Genomic DNA, 22,300 nt, shown 5'->3' with positions numbered 1-22,300 from the left:
AGTTTCTTAAGTCAAGTTATGAAAAATAGAAAAGTAGCTCCATATGACCTTAGTATGTATTGATTGTTGAAGGAACAATGGAAAACAAAAATGATGAGAAATTAATAGTTAATATGGTGAATGAGAACAAAAATGAGATCCGATATTACATAAATATTTTTTTGAAAAAAAATATATTTGCTCATCTCTCCCATTAACTTGATCAGAAAAAAAAAAATATGAAAGAGAATAAATGTAAAACCCACCAAACTCTGAAGAGAATAAACACTCGAAGTTTCCCATGTTAAAAAATATGAAGAGAATAAATGTAAAACCTACCAAACCTCGAAGAGAATAACCAAACGAAGTTTCCAATGTCAAGAAATAAATAGAAGTTCCTCAAGTTAAGATATAGAAAATGGAAAAATGGCTCCGTATGGTCTTAGTATGTATCCATGGTTGAAGGAACAATGAAAAACAAAAATATGAGAAATTAATAGTTAATATAGTAAATGAGCAAAAAAAAAAGTTTACACGTCCTATTATCCAAAAACAAATAAACAGATTTGTTAGCATTAATTTCTTAATTTTACGATCAGGAACTGCTCTGTTCCCGTCCCTCCAATCTTAGAGGAGTTAAAATTTTATATATTATTGATCTTCTCATAAATTTATCTATGTATTAATTTTAATTTTAATTTATTAGATTTTAACAAAATTGCACAAACCTTGAACCTTTCCTAAATTTCTCCACCGAATTTAACCTATAAAAGTAAAAAGAAAATTTTCATGTCAAAGACCGAAAAAGAACTCATAAAGACATAGACACACTGACCCATCATGTTTGAAGAGCCAACTAGTAATTTGCCAGTGCGTGTGGACCATGGTTCCTCCTAAACCTCAAAATCAAAAGCGTGTCTGAGGGGACATTCTTTTCTATATTACAATCAGGAAGGAATTTAATATATGAGAAATTTTAATTGATGTCAGTTTTTCTTTTCTCAATCATCAAGAGATTCATTAATAGAAATACAACTCCATTATCTTAAAAATTAATGAACCACAGATAAAAATGAGAATTGTATTCTTATAGCAGGGAATAAAACACCCAATAGAATAAAATTCTTCACCTAAATAGAATAAAGATATCCATAAACAAACAATCCGAACAGACTGTAGACATCGAAAAAAAAAAAACAAAGAAAAAATATATATAATAAATAATAAAATTTTAATTAATTAAGAATCATAAAATAATTATAATATAAAATTTTTTTATAAAAAAAGTAGTACGTCTGGCAGAGTAGTGGAGTGTGCCCCCTTCAACCCAGCATAAAGGGGGCACTGTAGCAACCCGGGAGAAAAATAAACCAAAAATCAAGCTAGGCAATAAAAAAAAACCCAAGATTTCAACAACCAAAATACCTAATCGCAATCAAAAAATACCCTAGACCTTCTAGCAACCAAGAACAACCAATCCACAACTAAAGAAATACCAAAAAAAATAAAAAAAATACACAAGGAGAGTAAGTAGTAGTTGTTTTTGGGGGATTTTCTTTAGCTTGTTTTAGGGACATTTGGAGGGGATATATATTGGGGGTTTTGTGCTGTCGGTGGGGGGATTTGAAGCCCAGATTTTGTGCCTTCGTTGGATGAGAGAGAAGAGTTCGATTAGGAAATGGCGTCAGCGCAAGGAAGGTGGCGGTGAAGGGAAAGCAGATCAGTGGTTGTTTTGGGGAAAGATATAGGGATTTTGGGTTAGGAAGCTTGGGTCTTAGTGATGATCGGCGAAAGGAGGGAGGTTTGCTTCGGGTTAGCCGCCGACAGTGAAGGGAGAGCAGATCGGTGGTTGTTTTGGGGACAGATATAGGGATTTTGGGTTAGGAAGCTTGGGTCGTAGTGCTGATCGGTGAAAGGAGGGAAGGCCAGTCAGGGTAGTCGGCGGTGATGCTGATCTTGGGCGGTGGCCGGTGAAGAAAGATTAGTGTGAGAGAGAAAGGTGAGATTTTTAGAGAGAGAAGAGATAATCCGGCGGGTAGAGAGAGAAACAAAAAAGGGAAAATGGGGAGAGATGAAAGAAAAAAAGGATTTTATAGTTAGGGTTAGAGTGAAATGATGTCGTTTTAGGCATTTGGGGGCTGTTGGACCAGGGGTTGGACAATGGGCTTTGAGAGGCAGACCACTTGGGCCAGGCCGATCGTGTTGGGCTACTGTTAACCCACTGAAGGTATACACTTATTTTTATGTTTTGATTTTGTGGTTGTGCTTGGCAATGGAAATTAAAAAAAAATATTAGAAAATAAAAATTTTAAAAAAATAGATGAGGATAAAATAGGATGTTTAATGATACAAAAAAAATGAATGAATGAATGATGATAAAAAATGAGAGTAGATAAAAAAATATAAGAGTATATATATTTGATTATATAATAAATAATAATAAAATCTGGTGAATTAGTTATTTAACTATAAAAATAGGTCCAAGCATAAAATATATAGAGAAATAAATAAACATTTAATTATTAAAAAGATTAATAGATTTATTTAAGTAGTAAGTATAGGAAAAGTAAACATTGAATGGTAGAAATAGATTTATTTAGATTAATAATATATGCACATATTTGGATTTAGAATATTGTTTAGAAAAAATATAAGTGTGGGAATGGATGAAATGTGGAATATATTCATAAGATACATAGTTATGTCAATGTATATAGAAACCATAGGAATGAGAATAAATTAGGAAGAATTAGAATTAAAATGTAATGAAACAAAAATATGAAAATATTAAAAAAAATGGGGGGCTTTATATAAAATGGAGAGGGATATAGATGAAGAGAGAATGAAATTAGGATAAGATAAAGAATTATCAACAAAATTGTTTAATTTAATACCGATGATGGGATGATTGGTCGGGACGCAAGAAGTTGCAATCCCGGACCAATTTTTCATAGGTTCGGAATCCGAATTAAGGCTCCACCAGCATGATGAGAGGGCTTCGATTTCGAGATTCCAAAATTTTTATAAGTAAAAATTTAACAACACAAAATCATTCAAAAAAATAATAAATAAATAATAAATAAAAAAAGAAGAAAAAATAATAATAATGATAATTCAAATATGTATATAATAAATTTGTGAAAAGGTAATATCCATGACATAAAATAGACAAATAATAAAAACTATTAATAAAGAAAATCCAAGACAATAAAATCAAGTATTAAATATCTAATGGTATAAGGTATAGATTAATAAATATTATGTAAAAATAATAAGATAAGAAATATCAATGAATATATAGGAGAAACTTAGAATATAAAAAATATATATAGGAGAATAAAAAAAATAAAAAATATGATAATATGAAATAAAATGAAAATAATAATTAAATAATAAAAAATGACAAAAAAAATAATAAAATAGATAATTGCATTAGCATAGCACATATATATGTTGCATCATGCATATCATTGCATATAAATATTTTTGTTTTCGAGTTTAAGCCCCGATGATGGGATTTTTCCAAGATTTTGCAAAGACGAGTATTTCTCGAAAAGTTTCCTAGGTGAAAAGATGTCCCTGAGTCCCACCAGTATAATGGGAGGGCTCGGGAAACATCTTTAATAAAAAGGTTTTTGCTTGTAATAGGTTCATATTCATGAAAATATTATTTTTAAATAAAAACGTACGATAACCCCGATGACGGGATTTATTCATCAAATTTGCGAAGGCGAATTTCTCGAATAATTCCCTAGGTGAGAGAATACCTCAGATCCCACCAGTATGATGGGTGGATCCGGGAGAATATCCTCGATAAAAAGTTATTCATCCGACACATTTTTATCCCACACCATGCATTTCATCTTACCTCACATTTGCATTCCATTTTAGGTTAAATAGGAGATAAAATAAGAGAATAATAACTAAGAAAATATAGTGAAATTAAAAATTAAAGCCTAATAGGATAATCTAAGAATGTTACCGTTCATGGAATGGGCGTCCTAGGGGTGTTAATCATTCTCCGGGTGTAACCGTACTCCCGAGCCTAGATCTAGAAAATCGTAGACCAGTTTAAGGTTCTCTTCGACAGACTTAAAATTAATTTAAGGCTTCGTCTATTAGAATTGAGTCATTAGATGACCAATCGCACCTAGTAAAAAAAAAAGATTGGTGGTGATTCCTAGTTTTAGAGTTTTCACTCGGGTTTAGAGGTTGGGTTCCCGGACCCACACATTACGACACAGACGCAACAATAAGAAAATCATGATATACGTTGGATTGTGGGGGAGAACCAAGTCTTGACGAGTGATAGGGCGTTAGTGTATTGTTTTTAAGTGCTAGATATCCCCAATCTTAACACTAGTGTATTGTGAGGTTCATCTTTCTTCTTTTATGTAATAGGTCATAAAACTATCTTTTAGATTATGATTAGTTACTTGATAATAAAAACTACCTTTAAAAAAATAACTAGATATGCCGCGTCCATATAAAGCAAAAATTTTTCTCAAGGGCACTAAAAAATCTTTATTCTCAAAATAAGGTCATTCAATTCTATTCTTATTCCAGAGATGGGTATTCAATTCTCTTCCATATAAGCATATAATTGCCACATTAGTCCTTAACTTCTCATTTAAGCCTAAATTACCTACCTTATTGACGGTATTAAATTGTGATTTGGATGGGCACACCACAACCCAACCATCAACCACATGCCATCTGCTTACTATCAAAGTCCTTACTTTGTTCTTATCGGCTACATCAAGAATCCTATCCTTTCCATACAAATCCCACACCCAGGCTACCAATGATGTGCTTGTAGACCATTGCTCTTCCTAAACCTCAAAATCAAAAGCGTGCGTAACGGGGACATTTTTTCCACTAAAATGTCAGTAGAGAATTTAATATATGAGAAATTTTAATAGATGTAATTTTTTTTTCTCAATCATCAAGAGATTCATTAATAGAAATACAACTTCATTGTCTTAAAAAATAATGAACCACGGACATAGCAGGGAATAAAATACTCAGTAGAACAAAATTTCCACCTAAATAGAACAAAGACATCCACAGACAAACAATTTGAACAGACGCAACAATAAGAAAATCATGATATACGTTGGATTGTGGGGGGAGAACCAAGTCTTGACGAGTGATGGGGCGTTAGTGTATTGTTTTCAAGTGTTAGATATCCCCCAGTCTTAGCACTAATATATTCTAGGGTTCATCTTTCTTCTTATTATGTAATAGGTCATAAAATTGTCTTTAGATTATAATCAGTTACTTGATAATAAAAACTACCTTTAAAAAAATAATTAGATATGCTGCGTCCATATAAAGTGGAAATTTTTCTCAAAGACACTTAAAAATCTTTATTCTCAAATAAGGTCATTCAATTCTATTCTTATTTCGGAGATGGGTATTCAATTCTCTTCCATCTAAGTATATAATTGCCACATCAATCCTTAACTTCTCATTTAAGCATGAATTGCTTGCGTTATTGACGGTATTAAATTGTGATTTGGATGCCATCTACTTACTATCAAAGTCGTTACTTAGTTTCTTATTGGCTACATCAAGAATTCTATCCTTTCCATACAAATCTCATACCCAGGCTACCAATGAGGTGTGTATAGACCATTTCTCCTTCTAAACCTCAAAATCAAAAGTGTACATGACGGGGATATTTTTTCCACAAAAAAGTCAGTAGGGAATTTAATGTTTGAGACATTTTAATTGATGTCAGTTTTTCTTTTCTCAATCATCAATAGATTCATTAATAGAAATACAACTCCATGGTCTTAAAAAATAATAAACCACGGATTAAAATAAGAAATGTATTCTCATAGTAGGGAATAAAACACCCAGCAGAACAAAATTCCCCACCTAAATAGAAGAAAGACATCCACAAACAAACAATCCGATCAGACGCAGTAATAAGAAAATCATGATATACGTTGGATTGTGGGGGAGAACCAAGTCTTGACGAGTGATAGGGTGTTAGTGTATTGTTTTTAAGTGCTAGATATCCCCTAGTCTTAGCACTAGTGTATTTTGAGTTCATCATTCTTATTATGTAATAGGTCATATAACTACCTTTTAGATTATGATCAGTTACTTGATAATAAAAACTACTTTTAAAAAAATAACTAAATATGCTGCGTCCAAAGTGGAAATTTTTCTCAAGGGCAAAAAAAATCTTTATTCTCCAATAAGGTCATTCTATTCTATTCTTATTCCGGAGATGGGTATTCAATTCTCTTCCATCTCAGTATATAATTGCCACATCAGTCCTTAACTTCTCATTTAAGCTTGAATTGCTTTCCTTATAAATGTTATTAAATTGTGATTCGGATGGGCACACCACAGTCTAACCATTAACCACATGCCATCTGCTATCAAAGTCCTTAATAAGTTTCTTATTGGCTACATCAAGAATTCTATCCTTTCCATACAAATCCCACACCTAGGCTACCAATGAGGTGCGTGTAGACCATTGCTCCTCCTAAACCTCAAAATCAAAAGCATGCGTTACGAGGACATTTTTTTCACAAAAAAGTCGATAGGGAATTTCATATATGAGAAATTTTAATTAATGTCAATTTTTCTTTTCTTAATCATCAAGAGATTCATTAATAGAAATGCAACTCCGTTGTCTTAAAAAATAATGAACCACAGATTAAAATAAGAGTTGTATTCTCATAGTAGGGAATAAAACACCCAACAGAACAAAATTTTCCACCTAAATAAAACAAAGACATCCACAAACAAACAATTCGAACAGACGCAATAATAAGAAAATCATGATATACGTAGGATTGTGGGGGGAGAACCAAGTCTTGACGAGTGATAGGGTGTTAGTGTATTGTTTTTAAGTGCTAGATATCCCCCAGTCTTAGCACTAGTGTATTTTGGGTTCATCATTCTTCTTATTATATAATAGGTCATAAAACTACTTTTAGATTATGATCAGTTACTTGATAATAAAAACGACCTTTAAAAAATAACTAAATATGTTACGTCCATATAAAGCGAAAATTTTTCTTAAAGGCACTAAAAAATCTTTATTCTCAAAATAAAGTCATTCAATTCTATTCTTCTTCCGCAGATGGGTATTCAATTCTCTTCCATCTAAGCATATAATTGTCACATCAGTCCTTAACTTCTCATTTAAGCATGAATTGCCTATTATTAAATTGTGATTTGGATGGGCACATGACAATCTAACCATTAACAACATGCCATCTGTTTACTATCAAAGTCCTTAGTTTCCTATTGGCTACATCAAGAATCCTATCCTTTCCATACAAATCTTAGGCTACCAATGAGGTGTGTGTAGACCATTGCTCCTCCTAAACCTCAAAATCAAAAGCGTGCTTGACGAGGACATTCTTTTCCACAAAAAAGTTGATAGGGGATTTAATATATGAGAAATTTTAATTGATATCAGTTTTTCTTTTCTCAATCATCAAGAGATTCATTAATAAAAATACAACTCCATGGTCTTAAAAAATAATGAACCACAAATTAAAATGAGAATTATATTCTCATAGCAGGGAATAAAATACCAAGCAAAACAAAATTCTTCACCTAAATAGAACAAAGACATCCACAAACAAACAATTCGAACAAACGCAGCAATAAGAAAATTATGATATATGTTGGATTGTGGGGGGAGAACCAAGTCTTGACGAGTGATGGGCATTAGTGTACTATTTTTAAGTTCTAGATATCCCCTAGCACTAGTGTATTCTAAGGTTCATCTTTCTTCTTATTATGTAATAGGTCATAAAACTATCTTTTAGATTATGATCAGTTACTTGATAATAAAAACTACTTTTAAAAAAATAACTAGATATGCTGCGTCCACATAAAACGAAAATTTTTCTCATAGGCATTAAAAAATCTTTATTCTCAAAATAGAATAATTCAATTCTATTCTTATTTTTGGAGATGAATATTCAATTCTCTACCATGTAAGCATAAAATTGCCACATCAGTCCTTAACTTCTCATTTACGCTTATTTCTTTTTCCCAGTCGCCTTCCTTCTCACGAGCCCAACCACCCAAACCTTTTATTGCTTTTTCAGTTCTACTTAGTGATTTAGTGCTTTCACATAATCTTTGGATCCTCCATGAAGCTAATAGGCAGAAAGACATGTAACACCTTCCTGCCGAGACCAAGACAGAAAGCATGCACTGCATGCCAGCATCAAACCATAAACACATATAACTATTACATCTGATATAAGAAATTAAAATAATGTAAACTAAATATTTAATGAATCAATTAACAAACTTAGTATATATAAATGGATAAATCCGACATAAAATTAGATTAAACCTACACATGATAATGAAACTTGAACTTAGAACTTAAAAGGTTTTAAGATCTCTTGTATTTAGAGGAGGCCTCATTGGAATTGAGAATAATTGATTGATGAAGGACATATGTAGCAATTCGTATTTTTCTCACTACAAAAATTCATTGAATTTCCAATGGATTTGCAATGGATTTCCAACGGAGTTTAATTAAAATTTTTAAATGCTTGTTCCGACGGATTTCCAACGGATTTATACTAAAAATTTTCCAACGAAATTTTTCGTTGGAAATTTGACTTGTACAACACACACATATTACTGTTTAATATTTCCAACGGATTTTCAGCGAAAAATTTCGTTGAAAATCCGTTGGAACTTTAAACTAAAAAAAAAACGTGTGTAATCATTACAGTTTCCAACGGAATTTCAAACCAAAATTTTCGTTGGAAATCCGTTGGAAATTTTATCTTCAAGACACTATATTATTTCCAATGGATTTCCAACAGAAATTTCCATTGGAACCCTAAACTTTTCCTATGTTACCTTTATTTTTTCCAACGGAATTTTCAACGAAAAATTTCGTTGGAACTCCGTTGGAACTTTAAACTAAAAAAAAACGTGTGTAATCTTTACAGTTTTCAACGAAATTTCCAACGAAAATTTTCGTTGGAAATCTGTTGGAAATTTCATCTTCAAGACACTGTATTATTTCCAACAGATTTCCAACGAAAATTTTCGTTGGAACCCTAAACTTTTCCTATGTTATCTTTATCTTTTCCAACGGAATTTTTAACAAAAATTTTCATTGAAAATTAGTTGGAATATTAAACTTTAAAAAAAATGTTCAATCTTTTACAGTTTCCAACGGAATTTCCAATGAAATTTTCCTTTGGAGCATATAAAGAGTCAATGATATATTGAAAAATGTAACTTTCCAATGGAATTTTTCATTGAAAAGTAACTTTTTAGTGCATCAAAGTGTTTATGACTTTTTCAAACGGAAAATTTCGTTGGAAATAATCATATTTTTAAAAAATTATAAAATTTAAATTTTTTAAAAATTTTATGAATTATTTTAAAAGAATTAGATATTACTAAAAGCAAATACATAGTTATTGAAGTAAAATTTTGAGCTCTGTTTAAATATGTTTTTCTTTGAGTAATTTTGTATAATTTTTTTAACTTTAATGAATCATACAATATTGGTTAACAATACCAAATTAGGGTAATGTTATATTATTCTAAAATTGAAAAAAATTACTATGTAAAATTTATATTTTATAAAAAACCATGATAAGTTATAAAAATCATATTAAAAAATATATATTACTTTATTTACGTTTTAATTGTAATTAGCTAATATATGTAAATTAAGATTAAAGTTTTATAATAAACTTATTAATATTTGTGCTTAAAAAATATCATTTTATTATATCTATGTATTCATGCAAATCTGACCGAGAGCTATAGAAAATATATATAAATATATATATATATATATATATATATATATAAATATATATAGATAAACAAGTATGATTTAAGAAAAAAATTGATTAATAATTGTATTAAAATTAAAGTACAATTTATATTTTTTAATTGAAATATCTTTATAACTGAATATATATATATATATGAGATATATTAAATAAGGGTTTACATATATATATTAATATATAATTTATGTAAGATTATAGTAAATTTCATTTAGATGATTATAATTATTAATGTAATAGGATCCAAATCATACATATATATATACACACACACTTTATAGTTACTATAACTTGTAATGTCTTTTAACACACACACTTTCTATTATATATTATGTTACTATAACTTATAATTACTATTATATAAATGAATTACTAAATAATATATATACCTTTGTTTATATAAATTTACAATATATGAAGTTAATTATCTAAAAAAAAGTTGTGAGATTAGAATAGTTTTGAAACTGAACTATTTTTTTTAAATTTCATGTAACTAAGAGCAAATTCATATAATTAATAAAATTATAATTATTAATTAATTTGTAATATCTTTTAATATCTATACTTTATATACATTGGGTTAATCTAAAAAGAATATAATTACGGCTTTCGTATATACACTATAATACTTATAATATATATACTTTATAATATAAAACTTGTAATGTCTTTTAACACATACATTTTATATTATATATTATGTTTATTTATAAAAAATATAATTACTATTGTATTATAAAGTAATTACTAAATAATATATATACTTTTGTTTATATAAATTTATAATATATAAACTTAATAATTTAAAAAGAAGTTGTGAGATTAGAATAGTTTTTTAACTTAGCAATTAAATTAATTATTTCATGTAAATAAGGATAAATTAATTCATATAATCAATAAATTTATGATTATTAATTAAATTATAAGGTCTTTTGATAACTATGTTTTATATAAATTCAATTTATTTTAAAAATAATAATTACTAATTTGTATATACACTATAATACTTTTAATATATATTTATTTTTTATTTTATATTAATATTATGAAAATGATAATTTTAATACTTATAAAATTTATATAGCAAAATGTGTTTTTTGCACATTAATCCAAATGTTAAATGTTTATGTAATAGTAATTGATGTTAAAAAAAATTAAAAAATGAATAAAAAATCAAAACCCAACCCACCCCCCGACCCCTATTTTTCCTTTCTTTCTTCTCTTCTAATAGGGTGTCATTCCTTGCCTCCTTCAGCCGAGTCCTTCATCTGGTGTTTTTCCCCGACCCTAGCAACAAGGGACCCACAGCTCTCTCTCTCAACCCCTTCCTTTTCCAATCGACGACACAAGCCCGAAGCCCCAACTTTCTCTAAAATCGGCGGCACAGAAACCCAGATCTTCTCTCTCTCGCTTCTTCCTTTTTCAGCCGATGACACAAGCCAGAAACTCCAGCTCTAGCTAGAACCGGCGACATAGGAACCCATATCTTCTCTCTCTCGCTTCTTCTTTTTTTAGTCGGTGACACAAGCCTGAAGCCCCAGCTCTCTTTAGAACCAGCGGCACAGGAACCCACATCTTGTCTCTCTCGCTTCTTATTTTTTCAGCCGGCGACACAAGCCCGAAGCCCCAGCTCTCTCTAGAATCGACGGCACAGGAACCCAGATATTCTCTCTCTCACTTCTTTCTTTCACTGACGGCAAGCCCGAAACCCTAACCCTTTCTCTAAAATCGACGGCACATACAACCCGAGGCTCTCTACCCCTTTTTAAGCAACAGTACAAATCCCAAACTTCCGAAACTCCCATCGACGGTTGGCAGCCCTTCACCCAAAGCTCTCTTTCTCTATGTATATATTTTTGTGATTCTTTTTTTTAGTATTGTTTGGTATTTTTTGGTTTGTGGATTGAGGTTTATGGCTGCTAGACTAGGGATTTGATTTTGGCTTTCTGTGTTTTTGGGTTGCTAGGGATTCTTAGAAATTTTTTTGATTCAGTGGCATTGTAGTGGTGATACTGGTACTGGCAGGGCGTCCACACCCTGCTAGTACTTTTTTTTTGAATTTTTTTTATTAGTTAAGTATTATTATTATTAATTTTTTTTAACACAAAAAATATGGTGTCTACAGCTAGCTGTCGGCTTGCCATGCCAAGCTAGGGTCCTTCATCGGTTGATCAGCCTTTTCTCTCCAACAGCCCAGCCATAGCCAGGGTCTGCCGGCTGCGTGGGTGTCTCCCCAAGCTCCATGCCCTTATTCTTCCCTAACTGCCGGCCTACCACGCCACGCTCGGCTCCTTCAACGGTTCATCTGTCTTTTCTCCCTAGCCGCCCAGCCACAGCCACTCCCTGCCGGCTGCCTCTGTGTCGCCCCAAGCCCCACGCCATTGTTATTCCCCAGCTGAGATTTTGGTTTAAGATTTTGTTAAACTAGGTTCATTCTTAATAATTGTTATGCAAACAAGATTTGATGCTTCAATTAGAGCTGTCTGTTACTGCAAAATGATACTAGTTTATTGACTGCTTCAGACAGTTTTTTGGAGTTGATGTGTTGCTATTGTTGTCTGTTAATATCTTAATGATATTAGTATTGTATGTTACTGAAAAATGATACCCTAAGAATTAATGGAACATGCCAATGTCAATGTTATCATTAGTTTACGAGAGAGTTTTCCATTACCCCATATTGCAATTAGTACTTTCAGACTTGATTTTTAGTGATAAAGCTGTTGTCTGGTTCCTCATATATTTGTTTTTAGTTATTTAATTTTATGTTTAAGATATTTGTTAAAGATTATTTAAATTTAAATTTTAATATTTTGTGGAAGAAAATTTAATGTGTAGTTAATTTTATGAAATACGTAGAGAAATATTATTGTATATGTATACGGATTCGGGTATACACTGAAAAATTGTATGAAGAAAATTTTAATAATTTTTTAATATAATCAGATTTTTAAACGGGTTAGGGTAATTATAGGGTAGTAAAAATATAATAAAGTTAGGGTTAGGGTATTAATTTTAAAATTATTCGGGTAGTTAATAGGGTTAGGGTAGTTGATTTTTTACAAGGTTAAGGTTCGGGTTTAGGGAAATTATAAGGTACATTAGACGTTGACATTCCTAGCCCTAGGGGTTAATTTTGTATATCTTGTTTATTTGATGTTTATCAAGATTTGTTTATCAATTGATGCGCCCTAGGTATTTTTAATGATGTTATTGTGTTTTAATTATTTGATTTACGGTTACAAGCCTAAACGTTTTATTGCTTTAACTTCAGTCAAAGGCTAAGGTCAGCTCTGGAAGCATCAAACCAGTGTTCGATCTTGTAACACTCGACCCTAAATTATCTGTGATATATCATTCACATGCTTTGGATAGCATGTTTGTATGTTGAATTACCCCGAAAAACAAGTTAAATGACTGTATTGCCCCTAATGGTACGGTTCAGTCAAATAAGTCTTGAACTAGTTTAAACGGAGAATCAAGGATGAATTTGAGAAAACTAAAACCCATGGGTTGATTTAAAATGAGGATTCAGAGTTTGAGGTCCGATATGGAGTTAATCCGGACTTTAAGTATTCTAGGGGCAAAATGGTAATTTGCCACCTAAGGACGAATATGAAAATTTTTAATCCCGTTTGATTAAGATTGATTATATTAAAGTTATTGGAGTTTAATTTGAGGGTTTGGCAGTGAAAAAGTTTAATTTCGGTGATTTTTGGAGTGTAGGGTAAAATCGTAATTTTTCCACCTACGGACAAAATTTGAGATTTTGAGAGAATTTAGATCAAATTTGACAAATTGGATAATGGTATGAGTATGAGGGATGACAAATATGTCCATGGGCAATTTTTCAGTTTTTGGGATAAAAATGTAATTTTTGACTTTTACGGGGGTAAAAGTGTAAATTTCAAAAATTAATCCACCAAGACTTTGGATAAGTCTGAGAATTTTATCTAAGCTATGGATATGTGGGACAAGTGTATGGTGAAAATTTGGAAACAAATGGATGGCTAGAATTTAAGAAATTAATAAAAAAAAATGAATAAAATAATATTATATTATTTTAGCCTTTAAAAAGGTCAAAATTTTCAGAATTCTCATCTTCTTCAAGCTGTCCAAACCAAGAGAAAAAAGGAGAAAAAGAAATAAGAACCTTAGCTGAAAATTTTGGAGAAAATCAAGAGAAATCAAGAAATCAAGCATTAAAAAGGTAAATTTCATTGATTTTCCTTGTGATTTTCACTACCCATGCATTTTTTTTCTCATTTCCATGCAAAATTAGAAAGTATGCATGGACACCCATGCTGGCCAAACCTCCATGGATGAGTTTTGAACTTGAGTTTTGGTTGATTTTAATTGAATTAAGTGATTTTAGTTAGGTTATATTGAAATATAGCAAAAATAAGCTAGAGAAATAATTTTCTCCCATTGAAACCCATTATGCTGAATTTTCTAGGGGAATATTGGCTGCTGATCTTGATGTTTATTTGAGGAATTATGAGCCTAGAAAAATAATGAGAATTTTCGGAGCAAAAATACGAATTTTTACCCACTAGGGGTATTTTTGTAATTTGCTATCGGGACTGATAATTTGCACAACACTGAGGAACATTAAGTCAATTTGGGTGCAATTGAGGTATAAAAAAAATTAATTTGGAGTTTAAACGGACGCGTATATCGATTTATCGGAGAAAAGACCGAAATAGGCTAACATCTCGTTTAGGCAAAATTTAGACATTTAGCACTTCATATCATGCATTAGTAGTATAAATTAGTTTATTTTGGTTTAGTACCAAAGTAGTAAACCTCTTAATTGTACAATTTGTTAAGGTGGCGAATCCTCTGGCAAGGGCAAAGAAATCGCACTCGAGGACTAATAGTTGGAGTACCCGAATTTAGTTTTCAGAAACTGTGAGTAAACTTATTATCGTCTTAATTATCTAAAGTAGTTTTATACAATTGTGTGATTTTATAGAAAATGGGTTTAAATGGTAAATTGCTATGTTTTAAGAGAAATTGTGATTTTATAAAATGATTTTATAAATTTTTTGAAAAATCGAATGTTGGTTTTGAAAATAAAGTAATTGGAGACTGTCTGCTTGTGTTGTAAATTTATGGTTTTAAATTGAATGGTTTATGACAATAAATGAGCATGAATGGCTAAACTGATTTTGGTGCTAAAATTATTTGTATTGTATATTTAGCCTTGAGATGCTAGGTTGCGATAAATTGTCATGTCATGCAAAAAAAGATTTTATAAATCAGGTTGTAGATAAAAGATTAGCTACTGCAGTAGTGGGGGGTTCCGTGGGCTAGCCTATTAGAGGGACACGGTAAACTTCTTTATATTCTCATCTTGGTCGTAAAGGCGTGTAGGGTATCTCCTGAGGTGGGCTTTTTGAGTGCACTTCACGTGGACCACAGCGTGAGAGTAAGACTCAGCCAACGCCAAGGAACGGCTATGTTTCAAAATAAAAATATGATTTATGCGAAATATGAATTTTTAACAACCTTGGCGGGCTCGATTGGATACCCCTGGTCCAGGTGTCACCGAGTACAAGATTTGACATGAGCCAAGTTTTGAGTAATTCACGAGCCATATTGATTATTTGGTTGAAATGAATATTCGTGATGTGAAAAATTTACTAAAGTTAATTATTTTTTTAATTGTCTCCATTTACTTGCCTTTAGATAGTTTATATAGTGTATGTTTACTCACTGGGATTTTATAATCTCACCACCCTCAATTTCCCACATTTCAGGTTCGGGATAGTCGGTAGATAACCGATTGCATCAAGGACTTCAGTTAGCCTTGCATTGTCAAAATTATAGATTCACAAACTCGTATCTTATTGGTTAGTTGGGGGCCCACGTGTCATTGTAAAAGTAATTTTATACTTTAGTTATCTGATTTAAAATATGTATGAACATATTTAGCTTTTACACCATGTTTTTGGCGAGTTTCAATATTATCGAAGAAAAATGACTAAAATGCCCTTGTGAGCCAGAAAATAATATTTTATTATTTTGATTTGGAAACGACTTATGATTTCTTGAAATGCAAGATTTAATAATTGTCGCTCACCGGGGAGATGCAGAAGCTGATGCTAAGCCTTGCGGGGTTCCGATCGGCATTCGGGGTAATGAGTGCCTATCGGGATGTCGCGACGGTTGTCACGGGCCCGATGGGAGTTTCGGGTCGTGACAGATCTGCTTCAAAACGAGTTCGGTTGTTTGGTCTAATTTTGCAGGTGAGTAAGATAAACACACAAGCAATTAAATGTTGGTATTTGATAACTGACCACCCTTGTTAAACTTCAATTTTATAAATAATGATACTAGCCTTTCCAACTGATAATAGTACATATATTTTGACCCGTCCACAATACTCATGTTGTTCAATTTGATGCTATCCTAATAAATATAAACAATTTTTCTAGGTTTTTTGATAATTCATGTATGCAATAATTTATACTATAAGGGCTACTTTGCATCTTACAATGTAATTTTGAATATATACATATATATATATATATATAAATATAATACATATTGGAATGTAGGGTTTAACTCTGTGTTTTGTTTTCATCAATACAAATTAATCTTGATAATGATATTCTATGATACTTAGGATAATAATAAATGTCAGGAGATCGCTCTTGGATGTACAGTCGATTACAGAATGGATTCATTACAGTTGAATTTGTAAATGGAGTTACTGAATTTATTAATTTCGCATGTTCGAAGACTACATTTATGTGGAAGAATAAAATTAGATACCCTTGCACACGATGTAGTAACAATAAGTTCTTAGATAAAGATAAAGTCACAGATCACATCCTAAATCGTGGTTTTACTAGGGCTTACACAATTTGGAGTTTACATGGGGAAGATCATGTTGGACAATCATCAAGAAGTAGATCTAGAATTGAACCATCTCTTAGATTTAAGGGAGATGTTGCTTTTCGAGAACCTACATATGAAGATGAAATAGAAAATCCATATACTAGAATGGTTAGGGATGCTATGCGTCCCGAAGTTGCTTTCAACCATGGTTCTGAAAATGAGTCGAGCTTTGTGGAAGAAGATACCAATCCAAATGCGTCTTCCTTTTACTCTTTGTTAAGCAATGCAGAGGAACCTTTGTGGGTAGGTTGCACAAAGCACACAACGCTTTCAGCTGTGTCGTAACTTTTAAATGTTAAGGGGGAGTACAATTTGAATGAATCATGTTTTGATCGACTGTTGGAGATAATAAAAAATATGTTGTCATCTGATGAGAATTTACCTATCGACTTTTATAGGATGAAGAAGAAGGCAGCAAAGTTGGATAATTTTTATTGAAATATCTTTAATATTCATATGTATCAAACTATATTATATATTGTGTGTTAAGGATAATTTCTAATTACTTGTTAGGACTTGAATCTCAATTTTATAATGTGTTTTTTTTATATATTTTACAGTTGAATGCCGAATTAAATTTAGTATCGGAAACAAAAATGGTAATTTTTTCTGAAAATTTATTATAAAAATAATAGGTCAAAATATTACCAACGGAAAATTCCGTTGGTAATATTTTTCCAACGAAAATTTTCGTTGGAAATGCCAACCGAATTTTCCGTTGGAAATAGAATTTCCAATGGAAATTCAGTTGGAAATCCATTGAAAATTTTCAACGTATTTCTAAAAAAAATGGGCAAAAATTCAAATTTTCAACGGAATTTTTCGTTGAAAATTTTCAACGGATTTTCAACAAATTTCCAACGAAAAATATTACCCACAAGGCTTGTACCGAACGGAATTTTCAACGAACTTTTCCGTTGGAAATAAACACTTCCAACAGAAAATGGCCTATTTCCAACGAAAATTTTCGTTGAAAATAGTCAAATTTTTTGTAGTGTCTTTTCCCTCTTTTTATTTACATTTTTGTTTTAATTGGTACTTAAAAGTTATTTATGGATCCTATCATTTACTTATTAAATTTTACCATGCAATTTTGCTTTCAATATAAAAAATACATTTTAGACCTACAATTTATTTAACGTTAGTGTTTTTCATGAAAATATAATTATTAAATGTTGATTAAATGAGGATTAACAATTACGATCCACAAACTTGATCATATTACTTTCAATAATTAAGTTAAGTTAAGCATAAGAACTAAATTTCTCTTAATTATTTATTCAATTATAAATTTGGTTTATTAAAAAGATTTCTTTTTATATTTGTTGTTACCATTGTTAGATATTAGTGTAACTCAAGGAAAAGATATACAGTGAATGCGTATGCTTAAAAGAAAAAAAAAAAACTTTTCAAGCATAGATTAAGTGTTTCTCTTGCCATAACATGGAACTAAAACTAGCAATTTGAAAAGATATAGAATGAAGTGTTCATAGAAGATATTGTAGCATATTGAACAACCAAAAACTCCTATTTCAAAAAGAATGATGGTCACATGTAAATCTAGGTACATAATTTAGAGATCAGTTTAACGAGGGACTGTGATTGTCAAAATAGAAAGAAATGCATCACTTAACGTAAGAAGCAGCAGGTATATCATGCGTAGCAATAGGCATCTTGGCTGAAAGACTTGGCAATGGAGCCTCCAAATTAAGAGCCTAAATTGCCTGCCTTATTGACGGTCTTAAATTGTGATTTGATGGGTACACCACAGTCCAACCATCAACACGCATGCTATCTGCTTACTATCAAAGTCCTTATCTAGATTCCTATTGGCTACATCAAGAATCCTATCCTTTCCATACAAATCCCAGACTACCATGACTTCTGCTGGGCCCGGTGCAACTGCTACAATATCAATAATGGCGATACCGACCCTACCCTCTCATAAATTACTTTCTCTGGAAATGAATCTTTAGCACCAATATGCGGGAGTAGCGCTAAGCCCATCAAGCAAAAGGTCAGTGAAATCTTTCTTAACTCCATTTCCGTTTGATGGAGTACTAGCTACTAGCTAGCATCAAAGATGGCCTAAATTTTTGGTAATACGAGGGGTAATTATGCCAATTCAAATGTTACGTGTTTTGAACTTAATCGGTCTTGACTGAGAAGTCATGGTGCTCTCACGATTTCGAAGACTATAATAAATGTAAGGTCCACCAATCCCCAAAGAGAGGAAACCGACGAAATTTCCCATGTCAAGAAATAAACAGAAGTTTCTTAAGTCAAGTTACGCCAAATAGAAAAATGGAAAACAAAAATGATCAGAAATTAAAAGTTAATATGGTGAATGAGGAGGAAAAAAATGAGATGCAATACCACGTAAACATTTTAAGATACAAATACGCTTTTTAAAATATATATATATATATATATATATATATATATATATATATATATATATATGTTACACTGACTTAAATAAATCAAGAAGCATTTTCTTAATTAAATGTAAGTGTTGATTCACTGAAAAAATTAACGTGTAATTGAAGTTTGATGAAAAGCAAGAATTATTGACCTAATAAGTTTCTCTTGAGAATCTGAAAGTAGAAGTCCACCCTTGTTTTGAGACAAATTCATGGGAAGCCGTGTTTTAATTTGCTTTTTGCTTGTAATGGTAACTTTATAATTTAGCAAATAAAATCAGTGAGCGGGCCTCTCTTAGAGAGCGTTTGGATGAACGATCAACACGACTAGACCCATAGAGGTTCATATGGGTCCCACACCTACGGACAGCCCATCCAAAGGGAAAATTTTCAACTAATAAAGGGAATTACCAACACAAGTGGGACTGCGTACAGAACAGATTGCTTTTGGCCACCTTAGTTTTTGAAGCTTCTGTTTGCGGAATGTTATCGCTTTGATTTCAGTCATTTAGATATCAAAGCAGGAAATTAATGCCACATTGAAAATCCCAAAGCCTCAAAAGTAACAGAGATGGTGTGGCAATCAAATGCAAGTGCCTTTCTATATGTTTTGAGATATTAGGACTTTGAAGTTCGATTCTGGATTACCAATTAATTTTCCAACCTCATTAATCGGATTATTTAATTATGACAAATTCAAACATCAAACTGCTTTGAGGCATACGGAAGTTGATTACTATATTTTAGTGCTGAACATAAGAAAGAATCGACTTCAATTAAACTTTTGTGTTCTGAACAAACCAATAATTGAATTCTATGTCCTGTTTTTATTTCACATGTTAAAAACTTAAAAACTATCTACCTTTCCCCCCATTTTCTTATGATATGCGAAACGATTCAAAATGTAAATGAACAAAGGCAAAATTCACTTTCTCATTTAACAGTATACTGAAAAGTGGAATATTCATTATCTTTAAGTAATGATATAAAATTTAAAATTATATAAAAATTTGAAGAATGAATTTAAGTAAAACTAAAAGTTGAAACTTGAAATATTCATTCATTTTTTAAAAGTAATATAAAATGCGGGTTATTTGGTATTAAAGCCACTGGACCAAGGTAGATTAAAAGGAGATGTAACCCATCTCGCCTAAATAACGCCATCTATAAAATAATCAATTTTCAGGGTTAAATCATCACAAGGACTTTAAGGAACAGGCCCTCGTCTCCTTCCAAGCAATCGTTAAATATCAACTCGATCCGATCAGCAGCCAACATAACATTCAATACAAGCATAAAAAATGGATCAAAAGCACATGCATGGATATCCTATGATTCTCGGACTACAAATTTGAGTGTGTTCTTGACATATCTTAAAAACCCAATTTTTTCTGGTAATTCTAGCCTTTCATACAAAGTTAATCTATCAAAAGTTTTACCAGAGTGGGTCACTGTCGGATTTTCATCTGCTACTGGTTATCGCACCGAGATACACAACATTGCTTCATGGGAATTCAATTCAACAAAACTGTCATCAGGACCTGATAAGCGAGGAGGAGGGGGAGGAGGAAGAGGAGGAGTAAATATTGGAGCGATAGTTGGAGGTGTAATTGGTGGATCTTTGGCGGTTGTTGGGACCATCTTAATAATGGTCTTTTTCTGGAGGAAGAAGGGTCTAAAGAAAAAGGAAGAGGATTCAGAACAGGATGATTCCATAGATCGTGAATTTGAGCATGGCACTGGGCCTAAGAGGTTCTCTTTTGCTGAATTGGTTCGGGCCACAAATAACTTCGCTGAAGAAGGAAAACTTGGCGAGGGAGGGTTTGGAGGAGTCTACAAAGGCTTCCTTTCTTCTTTGAATTCAAGCATTGCGGTTAAAAGGGTTTCCAGAATTTCTAAACAAGGTAAAAAGGAGTATATAGCGGAGGTGAAGATTATTACCAAATTGAGACATAAGAATCTTGTTCAACTGATTGGTTGGTGTCATGAGAAAGGTGAGTTCCTTCTCATCTATGAGTTCATGCCCAATGGTAGCCTTGATTCTCATCTTTTTGGAGGGCAAAATCCGCTTTCATGGGCAATAAGGTATAAGATAGCCCTGGGTTTGGCCTCTGCATTGCTTTATCTCCATGAAGAATGGGAACAAACTGTCATACACAGAGATATCAAATCAAGCAATGTAATGTTGGATTCCAATTTCAACGCCAGGCTAGGAGATTTTGGTTTGGCAAGGTTAATGGATCAGGAATTGGGCATCAAGATCACAAGGCCAGCAGGAACATTTGGCTACATGGCACCAGAATATGTTAGCAAGGGAAAAGCTAGTAAAGCATCGGATATTTATAGTTTTGGCGTGGTTGTGTTAGAAATTGCTTGTGGAAGGAGATCCATAGAATCAAAAACCAAAGAAGCTGAAACCTCATTGCTGGACTGGGTTTGGAGATCGTATGAAAATGAAAGGCTTGTTAATGTGGCTGATGAGAAATTGCACATGGATTTTGATTTGGAACAAATGGAACGCTTGATGATTGTGGGATTATGGTGTGCTCATCCTGATTGCAATTTCAGACCATCGATTAGGCAAGCATTGCAGGTTCTTAATTTTGAGGCACCACTGCCAAATCTGCCCAAAAAAATGCCTGTTCCCAAGTATGATATTCCCGCTACCTCTTCATCTAGTTCATCATGTGAGCCCTTGATGTCCGATTCAGTACTTACTGTAGGTCGTTAAAATAGTCCTCGTTCTACTATATATACTGAAGTTTTGCTTTCTATATGTTGTTGTGCTTCTCTTTTTTTTCCTTATTGAAGATATATATAGTTGTAATTCTTCTTTGTGAAATTCAAATAAGATTTTGCATCAATTAATCCAATTTAAATTGACGCCAAAAATGTAAAGTAATCCCTTTGGGTGCTATACATATATATATGCTGTCATCTTGCAGTTGTAGTTTTAGCGTGTGGGTTTGAAAGTGAGTTTTGTATATAGTTTTGGGTTTCAGTTTGAATGGGTTTTGTATATAAATTTTTGGATGACTTCGGTTTGGTATTATTATTCTAGGTCTTTTCTGGGGTTTGTATAGGGCTGAATAATATTTTTTATTCTCTGATTCTTGATCGGTTAGGCCTTCATTTTTATAGTAGCATATTGTTCATTTTGTATTATATAGTTTTATT

General features: G+C 32.0%; 1 long non-coding RNA gene and 1 pseudogene across 1 annotated transcript; both read left to right on the top strand.

The window, feature by feature from the left end:
• The first annotated feature begins 13,899 nt into the window (after window positions 1-13,899).
• Window positions 13,900-16,176, top strand: LOC148763964 (uncharacterized). Its single transcript, XR_016024773.1, has 3 exons — window positions 13,900-14,004; window positions 14,625-14,705; window positions 15,557-16,176. It is a non-coding gene; the product is annotated as an uncharacterized LOC148763964 (long non-coding RNA).
• Window positions 16,177-16,436: 260 nt separating this feature from the next.
• On the top strand, window positions 16,437-21,987 carry LOC18608172 (L-type lectin-domain containing receptor kinase IX.1 pseudogene; annotated as a pseudogene).
• The last annotated feature ends 313 nt before the right edge of the window (window positions 21,988-22,300 follow it).

The sequence above is a fragment of the Theobroma cacao genome, chromosome 2 (genome assembly GCF_053813885.1).
Source record: "Theobroma cacao isolate CCN51 chromosome 2, ASM5381388v1, whole genome shotgun sequence".
Lineage (NCBI taxonomy): Eukaryota > Viridiplantae > Streptophyta > Magnoliopsida > Malvales > Malvaceae > Theobroma > Theobroma cacao.
The sequence above is the reverse complement of the archived record's forward strand: the minus strand, read 5'-3'. Positions and strand labels throughout refer to the sequence as shown.